Genomic DNA, 20,196 nt, shown 5'->3' with positions numbered 1-20,196 from the left:
CTATGCATTTAGCTGAAATGTTTTGTGTGCCATTCATTTGGGGCGCTACACAAGTTGGTTATAGGCGAAATTGTGGAATCTATAAAGTTTTTATGCATTAACAATAAAGTAAGTATGGAATATTAAGATATATATACAGTTTGTGGTCATATAACCACAAGCTCTAAATATGTTTAAGCAAAAATATTATGAGATTACCGGTTCAAACCCATATTTTGTCGATGCGTTAACGTAAGAATTAATATGCGAGGATACTCAGAATGGATTTTTAAATATGTCTAATTGCAAACAAAAAACTGTAGCTAATGCTTTAACAGAAAAACTTGTGAAAGTTCACATCATATATGTAGACTAACCTCTCGGTTAGAACCAGCAACCTCTTCTATTTAATTTGCATGACTGCGAAACTTAGACAACTTATCTACCAGAGAGTACAAAAATATTTCGTAAAAATTCATTAAATACTTTACAGCATTTGAGATCCTGCTACAAATGAAGCTCCATATATTATCCCTATATTATACAAATGTTGTCGAAATATAAATATCATCACAGGGCTACTTATTTTTTTTTAATGTCATCTAAAATTTGCCCGCTTTTTTGGGCAATAATAACATTTTTTCTGTAAACTTATGCAGTTAAGTATTGCGTGGATATGGTTCAGTGCTAATGTTTCTATATAAATATAATATAAGTATCAATTCTCTGATTCTTCTAATCCTTATATTATTTTCAAGGCATTATTTTCTAACTATTATTATTCTCGCTCTTACTCTGCTACAAATAATGGCTACATAAACTAACTAAGAAACTTCTACTTGTACGCCCTTTTATTCGTTTATAGGGGCTTTCCAAAGTCCATATAATGCCCAAATTTCCGAACTGCTCTACTTTGGTAGTGCTAATTTACTAATGAGACTCTGATTTGTTTGGCATTTGGCTGGAAGTTGGATCGTGGGGCATATATACATATATATATAAATACGTGTGCTATAAGGAAAAACTTCATCGAGCGAGGAGAAACACTTTTGATGACTATGATTTATTTGGTGAGGCATTTGATTTGGCCAGTTTGGGCCGCAAACATTTACTTAGCCGGCACTCGTTAGGGCTAAAAGACAGAGAAGCGAACTGCAGAGAGAATAAATGAGTGCAGACAGAAGCGGGACTTGAGGCTAGAGATTGGAATTGGGTTTGGGTTCGGGCTTGGGCTTGCGAAATCGATGTAGCAGTTGGACATCTTCGAGTTCGTTAGACAAACTCGACTCGCTGTTGTAGCTGTTACTCTTGTTTTTGTCTTGGGAAATCTTGGTCCAGACGGCAAATTTAGCTGTAAAATGTCATTTCGTGCAGACAAGTTAACAAGCCAAATAATAATGTTGACGGGTTGCATGGACCCAGTGCCCGAAACAGAGCTCAAAAAATTCAAAACAAAACCAAACCAAACCTGAGCCTGTGCCTAGTTAGTTCTGCCAACTAGTTCAGTGGGTCAATCTGATTAGTGCAGGCCACTCAATGCAGCGCTTAGTGACGTAATAATAAATTATCGCCAAGAGATTATGAGTTATAATGCACCCAGGCCCCTCTCGCCGTATCAAAGTTTCGCTTGGTCCAATGAACTTTCTGTTGACATTTGCATTTGGCGTCTAATTACTTGACTTCAACTGTGGCTAAAGTTCAGGCGATCCTCAATTGATAGATCAATAGCAAACACGCCATGATCTAGCCAAAATCCCTGCCACAATAAATGTAAGTAAGTAAGAGTGGCTTACTAAAAGCCTGCCTGCCTATGAGATACCCTGGGCTCAGCTTCGCTCACGCAGCGCCACATTAAGCAAAATTCATTCTGTTTTTGGTATGAACTTTGGATAGCTTGAAGATTGCATTTATTTTTGTATACGTAGTAAAAATTAAGAATGTAGCTCTACTTATTTCCAATTTTGGGAAGGCTTTCATTAGAGTGAACTAATCTTTGTGTTTATTAAATGAAGCCTTGCATATCAAGCTTAGGCTCTTATAATCGATAAGATACACTACATACACTGGATGCTATTGATAATTTGAATTATCATAACCTGTATACTCGAGCTTATATTCCAAATTTGATCCAGACTCATTACATCATTACAGTCAGATAGACATGGCTAAGCACTTCTCTATTAACGCTGATCACGAATATATATATATATATATATATATATATATATATACTTGCAGTTTAAGAAGGCTGCTTCTCTCTGCCTGTTACATACAAGAGCTCAGCTGGAATATACCCTACCTAAAAAGTTACAGAGCATAACAACGGGCGATTCATTTTCACGCTTTGTTCACACACTGAGCAACTAAATTTCTCACACAAAAACAAAGAAGAAGATTTGCCCCCAATCGCAACGGCGGGGCAAAGGCGCATAAAATATAATAGAAACATTATAAAGATCAGACAGACGAACAAATAACTGAACTACAATTCGTCAATTGTATTCAAATTCATGCAAATGGACAAGAGACGAGCTCGTCTTCAGTTTCGGCTGTTTTCTGCGGCTTCTTCTGCTTGTTTAGAGCCAGCAGCCTGAGGGGTCGAGGAAGGGGGTTTGGGCAGGGGAACGGGGCGTGTTAGCCGGTAATGTGCCATGAAATTGATCTTCACACTTGAAACAATTTGAAAGCGCGCTCACATGCTGTGCCCCAAACTCGAACCCTTTTGGCAACTGGCAAAAGATACAGATACCCAAAGATACCCAGACCCAGATACAGATACAGATACATTTAGAAATGGGTTCGTGCAACAGGCGGACTGCCTGCCTGCCTGCCTGCCTGATGGTCGATCTGCCCCAATCTTGATCTCTCTCTCTCTCTCGCTCTGTTTGTGTGATCTGTTAAACGTTGAACAGGCGCATATGTTTGATGTAAGCTGTTGTTGTTGTTGCTGTTGTTCCTCTTGAGCCGCTAATCACGCGTGCAACATGCCGCTTAAAGCAAAGATACAAAAGTTCACGCTTCGCCCTCGATCTTTGAATTACGCTCAATTTGATTTGTTTAGCCAAAATTGCGAGGAATGTGTGTCAGCCTAAATAATTAAAGTAAAGTTTTTGCAGCGGTTAAATAGGGCGGTAAAAGGGGGAGTGAATTGTGCGGAAAAGCCGTTGTTCATATAGTTTGTCTTCAGACTGAAGAGTTGAGAGAATTTGGCTAAGGGAAGCTCATATGGCGGTCTAAGGGATGGATATTCATGGGGAAGTGTAGGACTTAACTCCTTGACCTTCTTATATCTACTGTTTGCTCCTGAATCTATATTTCTTCATTGCAACAATATTACATATTATTACATGAAATATATGGAGATATATCCTCTTTCTCTCGCTTGCTCTCCTTCTCTCTCCCTCTTCCTACCTCTTTCTCTCTATCTCTGTATATCTGTCTCTATTCATCTGTCTATATATCTATCTATCAATGTATCTTTTGATCTATCAGTCTATTTATTTATATTATTATTTCTCTTATGCTCTACCTCTTTCTTTCTCTTCACGCCTCTTTCTCTCTTTCTCTACGTTTGACTCTATCCCATGTTTACCCCTTCATCTGCCTGCTTAATTATTAAGGATTATAAGTCTATATATTTCTCTTTCTCTCCCTGTCTCTGTCCCTGGCTCTAACTTTATCTCATGATGACTCCTTAATATCTATTTCTGTCTTTCTCTCTCTCTCTTTCTCTCTCTCTCTCTCTTTTCTCTCTCTCTCTCTCTCTCTCTCTCTCTCTCTCTCTCTCTCTCTCTCTCTATCACTCTCCATATCTCTCTCTTTCCCTGCAACTATGCGTATCTGTGGTCTCCATATCTCCCTCTTCTGGTCATTTGTCGTATTTCATCGCACAACAAATTCTGATAAGACGATAAAACGTTTCGGATAATGCGAACGAAGCGCCAAATTCCAGACAAAGCGCAGCCCCGTGGGGAGCAACCGACACAAGACGTCGCCTGGCATTGATGATGATCTGCAGCAGCAACATGCAACAGCAACAGCAACTTGCAGCAGCGGCAAACACCAGCGCCGACAATTAGAATCAAATTGGTAAAGAGTAAAGAGTTTAGCATAAGAAGGGGGAGGAGTGAAATGTGCTGAGTTAGGGTATTAGGCATTGCTCGGTGCACTGCGCTGCGCCGCATGACCACATGCATTGTGCGTCACGATGCGGCACATTCACATGCCAGTTGCACCTTCCACATTTGTTACGTGCAGCGTGGCCGATGACGTTGCTGATTTGGATCTGGATCTGGCAGGCTGCAGTTGGTTCTGATCTTGATTTCGATTTCGACGACATGCCTTCTTGTTGTTGTTCTTGTTGTATACTCATTAGCTATTGAAAATGGGTAAAAGCGGGGATACATATTGCAGGTAACAGGTAAGGGGAGGCTTCTTCGACTTTATCAGGGATAATATCAAATAAGAAGTCGATCTATTTGATAGAATGCTTTGAAGCAACACTTGAAATACACGCCTTAACATTTACTTCCTATTTCAAATGATCGAAAGCTGCATATTTCAATAAATAAGCCAAGCTAGATTGATTCTCATCTTAAAGACTAACTTCATATACAGATGTTATTTAAGAATGTATTTTCCCTAGTGTACAGGGTATCCTTCCAGTCAGGCCTATAATCGTCTTGTTGCTAGCTGCTGCTGCTATTGTTGTTGTTGCTGCCGGCGACGCCCCGTTGCTGCAGCTGCAGCTTCAACTCTGAACTTGCAACAAATTCAAGCGCCAAATTTGAATGCCCCACCACGACGAAGGCGCAGACGTAGACGAAGATGACTACAATGAGGATGCGACTAGGGCTAAGCGAAACGTGTTGTTGTTGTTGCAGCTGTTGTTGTTGTTGTTGTTGTTGTGTATGCGATCGGTTTGCTCCAGCGGTTGCCTGGTTTTCAGTTCCAGTTCCAGTCCTAGGCGAGGCTTTTCGACTCTTTTGTACCATTTTTCTTTTCGTATGACACGACAAACACAAATATGATCTCGTTGCAGTTGCAGTTGTTGTTGCTGTTGCTGTTGTTGTTGTTGTTGTGGTTGTTGTTGTTGGCGTGCCTGTTAGTAGATCACTTCGCTTTGTGTGGCTTTATCAGCTCGACAAGCGCAACATTTATTGCTGCAGGAGTTAAAAAGGAGTTGAGCGTTTAGTCGCAGCTTCAACTCCACCTACACAACTACCCCCCTTCCACACTTTCCCCCACACTCGCAACTGTGGCCTTCTTGACCATGTGATCACGATTTATTTGCCTGGCTTGTTGTTGTTGTTGCTGTTGTTGCTTGTATCTAAATACCCCGCGTGTTGCTGCTGCGGAAGCAACTGCAACTGTTGCTCGTAGCCGCTGCTGCTGCAGTTGTTGTTGTTGTTGTGGTTGTGTCTACCTGAAATTTTCTTGATGTGCCCTTTTTATTGTTGTTGCTTTTGTTGTTTTGATCGCATTTCGGCATGCTGATATCATTTGGTAGCCCAAAAGCCCCTTTTAATATGCATAAGCACAATAAAGTCCTAATCCCTACTAATAAAATCGCGCTCAAATAAAATGCAAGCAAGAAAGAACAGTTATATTCACGTTGCCGAAGGTTAAATACACTAACATGAATCTTTTAAAAAAAAATCGTATATTTTCTTAAAAGTCTTAACCTAAGAACCAAACAAAAAATGTTTTCCCAACGTTATAGTAAGTCCAAACACAACAAGTCGATTATTCCTATAGATTCTATATGCAAAAATACACCGATATGGATAAGTTGGGAGTATAGTAGAGCTCCTAAATTGTTCAATCAAGCCCTCTATTTCGGACAAACACGACATCTGATCAATTCTGTATTTGAGCTTTCACCTACATGCACTTAAATTATTTTCAATACATATTTTTAATAATATATTCCATTTATCGTATTTATCCGATATACATCTACTGCATTGTTATTTTTTTCCCATCAAATGCTCAAATGTTACACATTTTATACAAAAAAATAATTATTCGCTCGTTAGGTGCATAAAAAACACATAAAACGCCTTCAAAAATCATATAATTACCATGAAATTGTATATATTTTTACAGTTTTATATAAGCCCAGCTATATTAAAGGGTTATACACTAAAATCCAATACAATTGTTTATTTGCATATTATCTGAACTTAATTCTCTAAGCATTAACTTTATTCCAACTCGATACCAACTTGATTCTTGCCTTGCGAATAAAATACGAATATTCCACAACCTTTCCACCTGATTGCACCCAGCAACTGGAATCTAATTAGCATAGAACCTTCCAGAGGCGCCTGTTTTTTTGTTGTTTTTTTTTTCGTGTGCAACTTAATCAAATCAGATGATATAACCCGTTAATAACTGTCCCATTAGCTGTAAGGCAACGCCAGCCAAGCTCCAATCAGACGCCTGAAAGAGCTGCTAGCCGAAAAAAACCTGTTTCTATTCTGCGACGATCGGCGGCGGCAAATGTCGGTTATAATAATTTCTGACCAATTAGAACGTAAACTAATTGCTCAAGCGCCAACTGGAAGAACGCCATCCAATTAGTCAGGCCGACAGCCGAAAAGAAAGAAGAAGAAACGCCGCAAAGAGCACTCAAGGCATGAGCTCTCACATGTGCCCAAACCAGCTGTAAAAGGCACGCGGCCAATCAGCGTTCAGCAAAAGCGCTCAAAAAACTCAAAGCTCGGCTTGAGCCGAGCCTCGAACAAAACTCAGCTTCAGTCGCTGGGCGAACGCGTAGCAAAGCAGACGCGCAGGCGCACGAGTCGCTCAGATCCAATTGGAATATCGTAAAACCCAACGAATCACGTAAAACGGAAAACGAAAAACGTAAACGCCGTCGTTAAAAGCCCGAGTAAAAAGCAATGATTAAATAAACATTATTCAAAACGGCTAATTATTAAATAAATACTCATACTAAATATTAAAAATATTATTATAACAAAAAAATTGTTCAAGTGCAACTGAAAGCGATTAGCAGCTCGTAAAAAAAAAGTGCACTAATAAAAAAAATAGAAATAAATTAATTTAGAAAAAAAAAACTCACGCGAAAATTGAATTCAATCAAAATTGAAAATTGAATACGCAAAAAATGCAAATGCACGGCACATTGTTTTTTTGCATGAATCATTTAATAATTTTTTAATGTAATTAAACAGATTCCTAGAAATTAAATAGAAAAAAATAGCAATAAAAACAAAAACAAAAACAACCTGTGTGTCTTTGTCAGGGTCGCGCATGCAATGCCCAAACAGCTCAAAAACAAACAAAAAATCTAGTAAAAAATTATTTATATTTTTGCACATTAACATAAATTCTCACATGGCGCATTTTGCATATAAAGCAAACACACAAATTAAATTAATTTTTAAATATTTCTTAATTGAATTATAATTGCAAAAAAAAAAGTCTCCCGTGTCGCTGTTTCAATGCACAAGTTCAACAGACACGCCTCCAGCCGCCCACCTCTTGAATATTCCATGCAACTTTAAGTTGAAGGTAAGTTCAATTAGCTGTCTATAAGAAAAAGTCGCGGGTGGGCCTCTCCATCTGCTTCTTCGGCTGCCAACTCCACCTGCTGCTGCAGCTGTTTTGGCATTGCACTTGAAGCAGCTCTCTTTAAAATATGCACAGCACGCAATCCGGCGCACAGTTGTCATGGACTCGGCCATATAATAATCGCTGCAACGTCTGATTTCACCTTTTTACACCAAGAACTAAGGCTATGCGCCATGCCATTTGCTATGTCAAGGCTCTGTTTCAAGTTCTGCTTACAGAAAGCCTATAAATTTGATGCCTAGTTTTGTTATTTGTCAAATCTTTAGAGGGCAAACGAAACACATTGGGCTTAGTAGCTTAGTTAGTAGATTGGCTAGTTAGCTTAGTAGATTGGCTAGTTAACAAGATATTGTGAATTAAATCAATATTATTCCTGCTTAAAATTATGCTGAAGATATTAAAACCTTTCTGTCAGATCAACAATTCACAAGCAGATTACTTCAATTGAAAAAAAAAATGATATAGAAGCAATGATCATGCCCTGAAGACAGTTTACCTCGGCTGCCGTCAATCTATATGGTTAAACGATATACTTATATTAAAGCAAAATTGTTTTAATTTTTGAATATATGTGAAATATTTTTTTCAAATTCAAATCAGAGGAATGTTTACAATCAAGGGGAAGGAGATATTTAAATGATTCGCCTCGTAGATGGGTCGTCAGGTGTAAGGCGCCTTGGAGGTGCCTCTCTCTGGTGTGTGAATCATTTGTAATATGCTTATGAATTAGAGTTGAGTTTACCTGAGTTGAGTTCTGTGTTCAGATAGCTACATATATATATTATAGCGAGTCGTTCCATCCGATTCGACTGCTTACAGGCAATATGCTTAGTATATAGAAGCAGAAAGGAACACATAAGGACAAGGCTATATTGACTCGCCTCTGGTGACTGATATTTATAATTATTTTATGGTCTCAGAGATGTCTCCTTTCATGCCTCACACCTTGTGTGAACAACTGCTTCGCTGCAATTGCAACTGAAGTATAATTCAGGAATCGCTAGCCCCAGAATACAAACCTCAAAAGCTATTTCAACTAAAGTCATATGTTTTCACTTTCCCAAATAGAGTTTATGTGTGAGAGTCCTCTACTGTAGACCCAAACTCCTTCGATCCCTCATTGCAATGGTGTCAAGTGCATTTTCACAATTTTCAACTATTAATTTTACGCAAAAAATGCTTGTACAAAAATATTCATGGATATTTGCACAAGTTTTTGTTGCGCCTGCGAAGGAAAAACGTTGCCGAAAAGCGAAACCGGTTCAGTTTGAAGGGGGGTTAGGCAGGGAGAAGATTTTTCCAGCATAGCCGGCAAATGTCGAAGTCCAAGATGCAGAAATAAGGTCGCCAAAGACAGGGCATGGATGGGGGGATGGGGGATGGGGGGACGTACAGCTGGAGCTGTTGCTGAACAGCTGAAATCAAAGTTGAACAATGAAAACTGCGAGCGCAGGCAAAAATGGATACAAAACATTGAATTGTAACCGCAGGGAATATGCAACAATTACTAAAAAACAAAATAAATAAAAAACAACAGCAACTAAAAACCGAAGCAATACAAAAAGGTTATCAAGCTGCACAAATCAAAAACAAATCGCCAAACGAAATGAAGCAATAAAAAATAACACAAGCGACGCTCTCTGTGGTCTCTCTGTCCGTCTGGCTGTCGCTCTGTCTGCGCGCCCAAGGATATGCAAAAGGATATGACAGCATGTTGATAGTGGGCTTGGTTGGGGCTCTGCTCCGTCTTGCCACTTGTGCCACAATTTGCAGAGATGCCAGATTGAAGCGCACAAAAACAGTAGCCAATTCGCCCTCGAGTTGGCCCAAACCAGACGCAGATACATTCCCAGATACAGATACAGATACAGATACAGTTGGAGCTGCTGCTGCTGTTGGGTTTGGCAGGTTTTTTTAATGGGTGTGCATAAATTTAGTGTACGGCCACTCGAATATTAAGATTGACATTCGCTTTTGTTACATGGGGGCTTCAAGTGTTGAAAAGTGTGCCGAAAACTATGTAACTATATAGTAGTTAATTTAACTAATCATATTTAAACAAATTAAATACTCTCTTCTAAATATATTGTATTATATATTTAATTTTTTCAAAATAAGTATTCACAAAAGTTCGAAAAGATCCAAAACAGTTCTAAGTGTGGGATAAAAACTTATATTTAATAAAATTAAAATTATATTAAGGCTTATAAAAATTAATTAAGTAATGTAATTTCGTAAAGAGAAATGCAATTGGATGCTAAATGGAATAAAGCTCAATCATATGTAGATAATTCTTAAGAGCAAACAATGTCTTGTGTATAAAATTGTAGAGAGATTGTCATGTGTACAATGGACTCTCAGTTTCGAGGCTCCGGCAGAGACTGTGCAGAAGGCCTATCTTTAACAGTCCCAAATGAAATCCAAAACCATTTCATAATAATTACAGTGTGCGCAAAATCTAGCCAATCGGCAGAGAGCGCTTGTCGATCTTAAATAGACACGCCGAGTCTGAGCTGTGGGCTCTGCTCCTGTTCTGCGCCTCATTAAAAACATTTGCAGTCGCAGTCGCAGTCGATGCCTATTTGAGATTTGCTAATCGTAACCCAAAGCCCAAACACAAATGGACAAACAAGCGGCCAGTCAATCACGAGCACCAGACACGAATCACCGATCAGACAGATCTCGACTAATTTCGATGATTATCCGGCGCTTCCGAAACAGAAGCACTTCCTTACCAGAGCTGACGAGCCACGCCTGCCACGCCCACGCACACACACACACATACACACAGAGACTGAGAGCGAGGGACTGACCTAATTTGTGTTATGCAGTGGATTAGGCAACCCTGTCCCTGTGGTCACTAATAGCAGGCTACCTCGCTCCCACCCAGCCTCTCTTTCGCTCTGTCTCGGCGACGAGACGATGTTAATCTTAACTTTTGGCTAGCAAAGGATTTTGCTTGTTTTTGTTTTTTGTTTTTGCTAATGTTCATTTGATTTCGCTTCTTGTCTGGGTTGGCTGACGCGACGAGGAGTCCGGCCTGCTAATCCTGGCGCTAGGATAATCCCTCATTTAGACGCGGCTCAGTCACAAGTCTAGACAATGGGCATCGCGATAAGCGTCTTGTGCCAAATGTAATTTTGATGATCATTGCCTTGATCATGCTCGTGATCACGATGATGCAATGGAACCCTTGACAAATGATGCGCCACTCAAACAAACGCACACACTCACATATCCCTGGGCCATCAATTCTGGGTCAGCAAAGGCCGCCCATCTATATATATAGCTATGCAAACAATGGCTCCCAAACAATGGCAAAGAGTTTGACTGCGCCGCGGCGCCACTTTAGCGGATTCTGTGTGTGGTTTAGTGGTTCGTTCGGTGGTGCAGCCGCAGTAGCCTCTAATAGAATCTGACGCCTGCGGCTGCGGCTGCGGCTGCAATCGCAGCTGTGTGGCAAAATCAATAACATTGCGATGATTGCAAACAATAAAGCCATTTGGGATGGGGGACTCTCTATAAATGAATATTATTATTATTTATTTGAATTTGTTTTCATTTATTTTCATTTATTTTTCATATATTTTCCATACGCTTTACAAGATTTGCATAGATCTTCTTTGTTGCTGTGCCATCGATTGTCCGCCCGATTCTACAGCTCAATCCCCAGACGTCGGCCCATTGTTTCCAGGGGGGGGGCTGGCACTGGGCGGTTGGGCCTGGCTCTTTTGGCGTGGCTCACATGTGTGGCTGCAGCTGGGTGTGGCGGCCCCTCGACATAGCCTTGGCATGAAAACAAATATAAAAAAAAAATAAAAAACAATCGCCTTGGCCATAAGCACAAAATTGGCAGCTTGGCATTTAATTCTTTTCAGTTTCAGTTACACATAAATATAGTATTTAATATATTAATATAAACACCGTTTGGGGCAATTGAGCAAAATAAATTGTAGCTTAATTTTTTGTACCCAGCCTAAACTTTATGCCAGGCCTTCTCTTAATTTGCCCAGCTTGTTATAAGTTGGCAAAAAAACAAAAATTAAAAACCTACAAAACTTATCAAAGTTCTAAAGCAATTTTAATTGCATTTTCCAATTGCAAAAACAAACCTCAATTAAAAGTTTGTCTCAATCTGCAAATTAGCTGAGCAGCTACTGAAAATAACGCTTGACTTAGTTTTAGTTTAATACAAAGGATATTTGACGAGGAGAAATATATCAAGGCGTGCTCCGCGAGCTTCAATATTATAGTTCTTATATAATATTTTAAGTGCCCAAATAAAGCTTTTAAAATATATTTACTGGTTTTTCTCAGAAATAAAACTAAGTTAGTGTTAATCAGATTTAGTTAGTTTAGTTAGTAAATCTACGGGTTAACTTAAGAAAATCTTTTTAAGCTAGGCATGGCGCAAAAAGCATTAAAACGTGTCCTGACGAATCCGTTTGAAACTAAATTTTTAGTTCTTTTCCATTGAAATTCATAAAATTTTGAGAAGAACGGAAATTGAATTAAAACTATTAGAATATGATAACTCTCAACAAAACAATGCTCAGTCACTTGAAGCCAAATAAACAAATCTGATAAATTGCAAACATTTTTCTAAACCCAATCGGCAAATGAATGTGAAATCTTAATTATATGAAAAGGGGAATAAAGACAAACAAAGATATTTAAGAAGTAAGAGATGAAAACCAAACAATTGCTGACCATTGTGACTGGGCAGGTGAAAAAAGTACAGAGTACCAAAATATCATAAAAAAGGGAAACAGAAGTCGTCAAGGTGGACAATAATCGTATAACAGTAGGCATAGGAGGAGAATGAAGATATGCCATGCAGTTGGTCTATCGCAACCCCTCGCAGTACGAGAAAGAAACTCGAGTCGAGGCGCCTGCGATAATATCAGCTCAAGAAGGTGATTCCCAGTGCATATTATGACAATAGATAAGCATCGCTTAAAGCAGGAAAAAAGAAATATAAAAAAATGAGAACGAAAGAAAAACCAAACTGCGCTTAAAGGTGGCGGTAAATGTAAATTTTTCACTGAAAAAAAAAAAGAAGAAAAATCTTCTATGTGTCTGCCACAAGGCTAAAGAAAAGAAAAGAAAAGAAAGAAAAAACGTAATAAGAACAACTTTCGGACAATAAAGGTTAAGTTAGGAAAGTTGCTGTTGTTCTTGTTGTTGTTGTTATTGTTGTTGCCGGCCAGCGAGCGGGCTGACCGTTTGGACACTTGGCCAACGACCGCGCGAATCGATTTTTATCTAACTTGAAGAGCGCGCGAGAAGGAGTGTGAGAGGGGATGCGGTGGGGCGGGGCGACTGCGCGGGGGTGCGAAAGTTAATGAGGCAGTGGAAACAAGTCACGGCCCGGTCAACTTTCTTAAAGCGCCTTAAGACAACCAAAAAACAAAAACAAAAACAAAACATAAAACCAAATTTAAATTAGCCTTCCAACTTGAAGACAAACTCTTTCGTATGCTCATGTGATCGGCGCACACTCTATAGACAGGTGTGTGTGTGTGTGTGTCCACATACTAAGCACCACCGAAAAAAAAGACAGTATAAAAAATAACTGAAATTATAATTTAAGCGTGTGAAAAACGCATTCAATTGTGTGAAAAACTGAACAAAGTTTTTCTTTTGTATGTAATTGCTGAACGTGTTCACATTTGAGCAGCTGGAAGCAGTTCGGCAGTGTGCGAGTGTGCAAGTGTGGGAGTTTTGGGCGTGTGTGTGTGAGTCTAGTTACGGTTTCATGTGGTCTAACTGTATAAGTAATGATCGGGTGTGTAATCTAAAGCGAACTATGCGAATGTCCAATGGGAACCAAATTTGTATCTGGAGCTTGGAATATGTTGCACAATAGTCGCCAGTTTTACTCGGCTAAGTACCTGACGGAACTACGCTTAAGATATTAATATTGAGCAGTAGAAAGCAATTGTCGGCTATCATGTTTGTGAAACCCAAAGACTTAATGTTTTATTTGAGCTGAAGTCAAAGAAATTATTTCTATAGATAATATCCCCTAGGATCATGTACAAATAGATCAGTTTATTAATAATTTTATCTATTTCTTTGTACAGTCTGATAAGACGGAGAACGCTTTTTAATTTTAAGAAAATTCAATGCCTAAGCCCCGTTTTTTTATCCCTGTATGATTTATTAATAACAAAATAATTCTTCTAATAATCAAATTATTACAATAAGAAAAAACTTAGAACTCTTTCAAAGACCTTTAATTATATTACTTCTTGTTCGATATAACAGGAGCTAGTCCAAGGTGACACCTCAAATTATTTGAATGCAGCACACACACAGGTCCTACCTGAAGTACCCGCTGGCTCTGCAAGCCACATTGCGTATACGCCCCATCGACAACATTCTAAATGGCATAACGCTTAGCTACGTGCACAAATGTGTGTGCCATGTGAGTGTGTGTGTGTGTGTGTGTGTGTGTGTGTGTTTGTGTGTATATAAAGCATGACATGCCAAACGCAATGAGTCTGCAGCGTAGGGACTGGGGAGTGTTTTAAGCGACTGGGAAGGGCTTAAAGCGAGGCGCCCCTCATTGGGGAGCGGCGCGTTGGCAACGTATGAATGCGCGCATAACTCTTATATGAGTTGGCTGGTATATAACGGCACACACACACCCATACACGTGCACACATACTAGCGTACATATTTACATATATAAAGCTCGGGAAACTCAACAGCAACAGCAGCAGCAGCAACGACAAAGTTTTCGCGTGGGTGGAAAAACAAGCAGAAGAGAAAAAAAAATATAAAAATAAAGAAAAATCAACAACAACTCGTGGAAAAACTTTTGCACACACGCGCGAACGAGATAGATGACGACAACGAAGACGACGAACCACGACAGCACAGCGAACGGGGGCGGGGGTAAACGGGTGTATGTGTGTATGTGTGTGCGAGTGCGCAGCAATGAAGTCCCTGAAAATGGTTGGAAAAATATGTAGGAAAATGCGTTGCAAAGTTAGTAACGCGGCAAAACACACACACACACACACACATACAGGAGCAAACCCCTCCTTCTACCCCCAGCCATACAAAGCACTTGTGGTGCCTGGCAATTGTATTGGCGGCCTGGCTGCTGGGCGGGTGTAGTGGATCATCGGCTGCGGGAGGGGGAAGGGGTTAGCCAATTCGCTGGCCAAGACACAAAACTCTTGAAGCAGCGTGCGCGCATTTTTAGGGTCTGTTCGATGTAGGCACTTTTCAGGACTTTCACTTTTCGCCCAGGGAACAACTTGGGTGGCTTGTCGAATTATAATGAGTTTTGTGCGGGAGGAGTGGGAGGTCGGGTGGTGGGCAGTGGCTGCTGGACTTGAAGCCACATTATTTGGTCGGCACAGGAAGTTTATTTTCTCAGCAGTCCATTAGGCGACTGATAATGGTATAGGGAAAAGCTGGTGAAGAGGGAACAAAAGTCGGAAAGAAGTAGGGGCATGTAGGGAGGCTTGGAAGGCAGCTCGGTTAAAGCAAAACGAACTGGCGAGACGCCGCTAGATGCCGCCACTGTGGCGTCCAAATGAATATTTTAAGCACTAGATAGAAAAGAGTTGATAAAAGTGGAGGGTAACAATTCCTTGTCCGTTGGCATCTGCACATAAGCCCAACATAACTCTCGCTCTGCCCCCTCTTTCTCTTAATGTCGCCCAGTCTGTGCATGTGTCACACCGTCAGCTCCTATCTCAGCAGCTGACTCGCCTCATTTGATATCCTTTCCTTAAAAAGTATACATAACACTCCCTTTTAGCCAATATTTTACCATATACATCAGCTAGTCAGCGCTATACAATTCGTTTGCCATGTCCTTATGCAAGGAATCGCAATTACTCTCTGTCTACTTTTCATTACGGGCTACATGAGCTGGGGCTGGAGTGCTCTTATATGGTAGAGAACCTTATGCTTTCGGCCAGGAATGTCAAGTCAAGCAGCTTGCCAGACAGTTGGCATACCCGGGAATCCTATGGTGCCCCCCCCCCCCTCTCTTTCATTTTTTGCTTACAGTTTATTCATTAATATTGTTGCCAAAGCATTTTTCATTCATTTTTCTATGCCACTTGGCGCACAGTTGCCAGTCGTGTCCTAGCCTTATCCCTGGACGACGCCAACTAGCCCCGTTGCCATGGCCAACTCCGATGGCTGTCATGTCCGTTTCCTTGTTGTCTTAAGTTGAAATTTGAGCTCAAAAGACAATAGCAGCGTTTTTTAAATAAAAACAAAAAACAAATAACTCCGCTGGCTCTATGACTGGGGCACATCCCTGGCTATTGCCTCACAGAGATATGTGGACATTTTGGCTTGGCTGCCGTTGCCATTCACCAGCTCCATTAGATGGTGGTTGCTGTGCAGCTTAAGCAAATGTGCCCCAAACTTGACGCTTTTCTTGGTTTTTCCTTTTTGCTTTTCAATTAATTCCTTTTGCTCAAGACATTCCACTTTTATGCAGTGTCTTATTAGCTGCTTTCTCAGACAGTTTCTTCTGTTTTTTTTTTTGTGTATGTTGCCCCGTTTTTTATTGCCCCATTGTCTGTCTACACGTCTGTCCATCTTCATTAATGAGCTGCCTCCGCCCGCAATTTCACTTCGTTCCGTTTGTCAATCTCCTGTAACTGGCAGCCACCGCTGTGCAGGCTGCGATTGATGCAGTTCCTTTGATCTAGCTGCTAAGCGCGGCCTATTGAGGGTCGATTATTTGCTGAGCGTTTTCTCGAAGTAAATGCAAATGGAAAAGGCTGGTTGGCTGCCCTAAACACAAATAAAGTCTAAGCATAAGTTTATTAATATATTATGAATTATGAGGCAATGTACGATCCACATTCTGTTATGGCTTATATTTTGTTACCTGACTTGGATTCATAATATTCAACGAAGCCTATTTACAATGCATTACTTGACTCAAACCTTCAACCTCTCTTTCGTTTAGACACTCCTCATACACTCATCCCAACCATTTTAGTAAACCCTTTTCTATTTGTTTCTCTTGTTGTTGTTTTTTGTTTTTTTACCACAGAAGGTTGCCTGTTCTAATTTCCAGGCTAGCTTATGCGCAAGGCTTAGGTGCTTGGCTCATTGGTGAGAGTTGAGTTACAGTTGTTCTAATCTTATCCTATCCTACAAAGCTTCATCCAAGCCATTTTACAATGTAACACTGTACTCGAACCTTTTACCTTTCTCTCCTTTAAACACTTCCCTCTTTAAACTTATATCGATACATTTTTATATACCCTTCTCTATTTAGGCGACGTGTTTGCTTTTTTAATGTCAAAGAAAGTTGCCGGTTCTAATCCACAGACGTGAGGTTTTTAGAGTTGGGTCCCTGCTGAAAATTACGTTAAGGTCATACATTTATTTGTATAATTCCTTATTTTTCACAAAGCTCTTACAATGTAACACTAGATTCGAATCTTCAACTTCACTTCTCTCTTTTAACTTATATCGATAGTTTTTGGCACTCACCCCACCCATTTGTGGACACCCTTCTCAATTTTATACAATTAGCGTCTCCTGCTTAGACGCTTATTGCTGTTTCTGTCATTTTCAATTTTAGCCTTCGGTTCGCCGACTCAGACTCCTCTGGCTCCTCCGTGGGTAAGGCGGCTCCTGTCAACAGTTACAAAATGAAAATGGCGTTGATGGCTGTCGCCGTTACGGTGGCCACTGCCACACTTTCTCCTCCTCCTTCCCTCACTTCCTCTCTCTCCCTCTCTTCCTGCTGTTGCTGTTGTTATGCATGTCCCTGTTGATGTTACCTTCCGTTTGGGCTGCTCAACTGTCTGCCTGTCTCATCTAAGACAAAAGGCATAAAAAGTCGTGTGTCCACTTGGACGGAGCACGGCCCCGACCACTGCTCGGCGCTTGGCGCCCAACGTAGGCCAAAAGTTTTTCCGCCAAAACCCGGCCCTCTTTCCTTGGAGGCGCACTTGCTCTTCAGCATTGCTGTTGCTACCTCTACGTGCCTGCGTTGCATCATCCACGCGCCTGGCTGCAGCACCGCGCTGCCTGTCCCTGTCTCTGCCGCTGGCCCTACGCCCCAGCTCCCAGCCCACTCTCCCACCCCCCTTATGCTGCCACCCCATTGCGCGCTTGTTGCTTTTGACTTGCTGGCTCTCAGCCGCTCCCCGGCGTATTCCTTGGTTTAAAAGTTTTTTTTTTTGCTTATTTAAATTTTCCTCGCTGTTCGCGTTTTTCTCTCTGCCTTTTTTCCTTTTTTATTTTCTTTTAATCATATTTAATTTTTTTCAGCTTTTTCATTCTCGCGCTCGCGCTTTTTCTCCCATTTTTTCTTTGCCCGCGAGTTTTTCTTAGCCGCCTCGTCGCCTGCTCTAGCAGCCTGCTGCTGATTTCTGGGCGCCTGTTCCTCGGCTGGACGTTGCCGGCCATTCTGGCGGCCCGGCTCGAGCCGGCAGCCGTTGTTGGCGTCGCCGCGAGTCGCCTCGGCTGCTGGTCAAGTTGTATTTACACTTGTGGCGCATTGATTTTCTTTTGCTTTTCTTTTGAGACGTTTTTTGTCTTAATTTTTTTCTGCTTTTCTTTGTATTTTTCATGCTGGCCAGCGTGCTTTTTTTTGGCCGCATTTTATGACCATTGTTTTTGTTTTTTTTATAGAAATTTTTTGTGCTTTTGCGTTGTCTACGCCTTGTCACATTTTGGCCAGACTTTAGCTCTGGCCAGCAGGTGCTGGGCGAACAGGGGGAACGTGGGAACCGCTGAGAGGGAGGGTAACGTCTGAGCAACTGCGAGCATTTTTTCAGCTCTTTTGTAATTGTTTAAAATGTTGCGGTTTAATTTCGACTATTTGACTTTAAGCAAAGTTTTGAAAGATTTCCATAGCTTGCAAAATGTCGGCTAAGGGCTTGGACAAATGTTAAGAAAGCTGTGCTTAGGAAAATCTAAGGAGTCTCTTTTTAGAATATGTAGACTAATTTAGGGAGGTTTACTTAAACGTAATATAATTGGTAATATAATTGGAATTAAAAAATTTCAATCAGGGATTAATTCATATTCTAGCTTCTAGGTATACCTCTGTAGATTTAGCTTAACTTTTGTATACGCTAATCATCTTAAAGGGTTGCCCGTGCCACGCTTGGGGCGAAATTTAAAGCCACATCCTTTACATAGCCACCTGATATCTCGTTAGCATGCATTACTAACGAAACAGCAGAGCTGCCCCCCTTCTTACCCCATCCTCTATCACATTATGCTCAAGAGCGCTGCAACAAGATGCCGCGTGCCCCCGACTCTGCCCCCACCAACCCGCATGCAGGGCAAAGACGAGCGGATAGTAGCTCTTCAGCACGCTTAGCCGGGCAACTTGTGAGCTCTTAATTAGTAAATGCTGGCCATTATGGCGGCGCCTCTGCCGGCCCCTCATACAAACCCAGTCCCCGCCTAAACAAACCCTCGCCAGACCAGACCCCATTCGTATATAACTCATACATAGAGCCGTTTCATGCACATTTCATAATTATCTCCAGCAAGTCAAGAACCCGAAACCCTTCATCATGGACAAGCGCACCTACAAAAGTACCAGCCCACATCCCCTCCCCTATGACAAACAGACAGTTCAAGTGAAGCCCCATAACCATATCAAATGCTAGAGTTAAGGCGCTGTGTGAGAGAGAGAGAGAATAAGATAGATAGAGAGGGAGAAAGAGAGAGAGAGAGAGAGAGAGAGAGAGAGAGAGAGAGGGAGAGGGTGTGGACGAAAGAGCGGAGCGGACTTCCCTCACGCCAAGTGCTCACCCAATCCCTCAGGCGACTGTTGAGCGCGCGCTCATTTTCGCGAGCGTGGAAAATTGAGAAAAGCGAAAAAGGGAAATGTACAAAACAAAAAAAAATGGAGCAACGATGCGCCAGGACCCGGTCTCTGGTCCAGGGCACGGGACATGCGCACGTGTGCAAGCAGGGGAAAAATCTGTTTTGTCAAATTTTCCATTCGATTTTTCCAGGCGCGCGCGAGACACAGAGACGCAGCAGCCGCTGTCGGGAGCAGACATTCGCGGCGCTAGCTGCCACGCGCGACACCATCAACAACAACAACAACAACAACACCAATTCGCAGCGAAAACAGTTGCATTGGTTAAACAAATTTGCATAATTTGGCCATAAAGGCAGCACACACACGCATTGGACGGAAAATGCAGCCACCCTGCGAACACGCTTCTTCTTCTCAGCCCAAACAACTGTCGCCGCATCGCTTTGTTGAAGGTGTAAAAAAAAGTATGCGTAAACCTATCCTCGTAGAGACCTTTGTCTCGACTGATTTGCATATGAAACACAACACTCGTCTAGCAATGGGGTAGGGGGACAGGACAGGGCAGGGCAAGGGCAAGGAAGGGGATGGAGGGCAGGGCAGGGCAGAGCCTCTCATTTGCATAATCGACGCGCGCATGCGTGCAGTTTGTCCCCCTGTATGGAAATACTGATTGATCCTCATCGAGGGAGTCCTGATGCCAGATACCATGTGCCATATGCAGCAGCTGAATTGCCCGGCTTAGTGCGGCCAAGTGAAATATGCGCACATTTCGCACAGTTTGCTTATTTTCAATGCCTCATTTGGTATTCCATTTAATTGGAATTTCATTTTGT

Source organism: Drosophila virilis, chromosome 5 (assembly GCF_030788295.1).
Source record: "Drosophila virilis strain 15010-1051.87 chromosome 5, Dvir_AGI_RSII-ME, whole genome shotgun sequence".
NCBI classification, from domain to species: domain Eukaryota; kingdom Metazoa; phylum Arthropoda; class Insecta; order Diptera; family Drosophilidae; genus Drosophila; species Drosophila virilis.
This window is presented reverse-complemented; position numbering follows the sequence as displayed.